The 2,814-nt window shown below is 37.3% G+C and overlaps 1 non-coding gene across 1 annotated transcript; it reads left to right on the top strand.

The window, feature by feature from the left end:
• The first annotated feature begins 2,317 nt into the window (after positions 1 to 2,317).
• On the top strand, positions 2,318 to 2,424 carry LOC131170815 (small nucleolar RNA R71). Its single transcript, XR_009141582.1, has one exon. It is a non-coding gene; the product is annotated as a small nucleolar RNA R71 (small nucleolar RNA).
• The last annotated feature ends 390 nt before the right edge of the window (positions 2,425 to 2,814 follow it).

Below are 2,814 nucleotides of genomic sequence, written 5' to 3'. Positions count from 1 at the left end.
TTATTTTGTTTTTATTTATTCATTTATTTATTTTTATTTTTTTAGAAATTAAAAAAGATTGCAGCAATAAATTTCTCCTCTCCCACACTTAAAACTTACATTGTCCCCAATGTAAAGCCCAACTGCAAAAGAAAAGAAAAAAAAATGCTAGAAAATAAAATAAAATAAGGGAAAGAAAACAAATCTGATTGTGGCTAACAAGCCACCCATGGGTTGCCTCCCAAGAAGTGCTTTTGTTTATCGTCGTTAGCTCGACATGGTAAAGCTCCTTAATCCACATAAATTGGGTTACTCAATTTGAGCTCCTCCACTGTATGCTCCTAAAACCCTTCATAAAATGGCTTAAGTCTATGACCGTTAACCTTAAACACCTTATTAGTTCCTAAACTTTGAATTTCAATTGCACCATAAGGAAACACATTAGTAACAACAAAGGGTCTAATCCAACAAGAATGCAACTTACCAGGCATCAGCTTCAATATGGAATTGTACAATAAAACTTTTTGTCCAACCACAAACTGCTTCCTTAGAATTAATTTGTCATGGAATGCCTTGGTCTTTTCTTTATAGATCTTAGAATTTTCATAAGCCTCAAGTAGAATTTCTTCTAATTCCTGCAATTGTAATTTTCTTTCCACACCAGCAGTATGCAAATTCAAGTTACATTGTCTAACAGCTTACATTGTCTAACAGCCTTATATTCTAACTCATCCTCCATGCTTAACTCAAACACATCCTACACAAATGTATCAACAACATCAATAGAAAAGACAGAATGATCATCAACAGGATACTTCATAGAATCAAAGATATTAAATTTGGCAGTCTCTCCATCAAACTCCATAGTTAAGGTACCATCATCCACATCAATTTTTTTGTCTTGGTAGTTTTTAGGAAAGGTCTTCCAAACAAAATCAAAGCTGACTTTAATGTGGGAACACTATCCTCCATATCCAGAATGTAAAAATCTGCAGGAAAAATCAATCCTCCAACTTGCACCAACACATCCTCAACTACTCCCAATGGGTAAGTATTAGAACGATCAGCTAACTGAATAATGACACTGGTTTCTTTCAAAGGACCTAAATTCAAAGTTTGGAAAACTGAATATGACATGACATTAATAGATGCTTCTAAATTTGCCATTGCACGTTCAAATTTAGAATCACCTATTCTGCAGGGAATAGAAAACGAACCTGGATCCTTACACTTAGGGGGTAATTTTCGCTGAATTAATACTAACACATTTTCCCTCACACTGATCTTCTCATTATTCCTCAACTTGCGCTTTGTAGTGCATAATTCCTTAAGGAATTTGGCATACCTGGGAACTTGTTTGATCATATCAAGTAAAGGTATATTCACCTCTACCTTCCTGAAAGTCTCCAAAATTTCTTTCTCTTGTTCTTCTTTCTTTGTCTTGGCCAACCTGCATGGGAATGGAGGAAGAACATAATTATCAACCTTATTCAGTTTAGATTTAGTATTTACCTCAACTTCAGACTCTTTTTCTCCTTGCTTCTTCTTTTTTATTGGCTCATATGGAGTTTGATTATCAACTTCTTTCCCACTCTGCAACAGTATCGCACTCACATTTTCTCTAGGATTCATGACTGTTTGTGATGGAAGCTTTCCAGAACCTTGAGCTTCAAGCTTGCTTACAGATGAAGCTAACTGACCAATCTGCCTCTCTATGTTTTGAATGCTATTCCTGGTCTCCTATTGAAACTGTTGTGTATTGTTAGCCAAAACCTTAACAATTTCATCAAGTGACATACCTTGATTTGAGGGAGGCGGAGGTGGAGGTGGTTGATTCACTTGTGGTCTTTGCTGCTAGTATCGGTTTTGCACCGGTTGATTCCCATATCTCAGATTGGAATAATCTCGCCATCTTGGATTATAAGTATTCGAATAGGGATCATACCTGCGTTGTGGCTGTCCATAATGTCCTACTGCATTAGCATGTTACATTGATTCATCCTCTTGTAACGCCGGACGCATATCAGTAGCGTGACCCGAACCCGAACAAATCCCACATTCCTTAACAGTTTGCATTTTCCCTACAGCCAATTGCCTCACCAAAGAAGTTAAATCATAAATCTGTTTCTCAAGGTTAGATGTACTTACCTCATTAACCTTCTTAGGTGTGTGATCCATTCTCATTCCAAACTGCTGAGAATTCGCTGCCATGTTAGCAATTAGCCTTCTTGCCTCTTCTGGTGTCTTGTCAACCAAAGCTCCTCCACTAGCAGCATCTATCATACTGTAGTCCATTGGTAGAAGTCCATAGAAATACTGAATCAGAAGCTGCTCACTTATTTGATGATGGGGACAGCTTGCACACAGTTTCTTAAATCGTTCCCAATACTCATACAAGCTCTCTCCATTGTACTACCGGATGCCATAAATTTCTTTTCTTATATTAGCAGCACGGAAAGCAGGAAAATACTTCTCTAAAAATATTTGCTTCATCCCATTCCATGAGTTGACAGATCTGGAAGGAAGGTGATACAACCAATCCTTAGCTGTGCCTTTCAGTGAGAAGGGAAAAGCTCGAAGCTTGATTTAATCCTCTGAAACTCCTTGAGGTTTCATGCTGGAACACACAACATGAAATTCCTTTAGATGCTTATGTGGATCCTCACCTGCAAGACTATAAAACTTAGGCAATAAATGGATTAGTCCAGATTTCAATTCAAAAGCAACATTTAAAGTAGGGTATTGGATACATAAAGGCTGTTGGTTTAGATCAGGAGCAACCAACTCTTTCAAAGTCCTAGAAGCCATGGTTTTGTTTTCAGAATTTGAATCCAA

The sequence above is a fragment of the Hevea brasiliensis genome, chromosome 11, assembly GCF_030052815.1.
Source record: "Hevea brasiliensis isolate MT/VB/25A 57/8 chromosome 11, ASM3005281v1, whole genome shotgun sequence".
Lineage (NCBI taxonomy): Eukaryota > Viridiplantae > Streptophyta > Magnoliopsida > Malpighiales > Euphorbiaceae > Hevea > Hevea brasiliensis.
The sequence above is the reverse complement of the archived record's forward strand: the minus strand, read 5'-3'. Positions and strand labels throughout refer to the sequence as shown.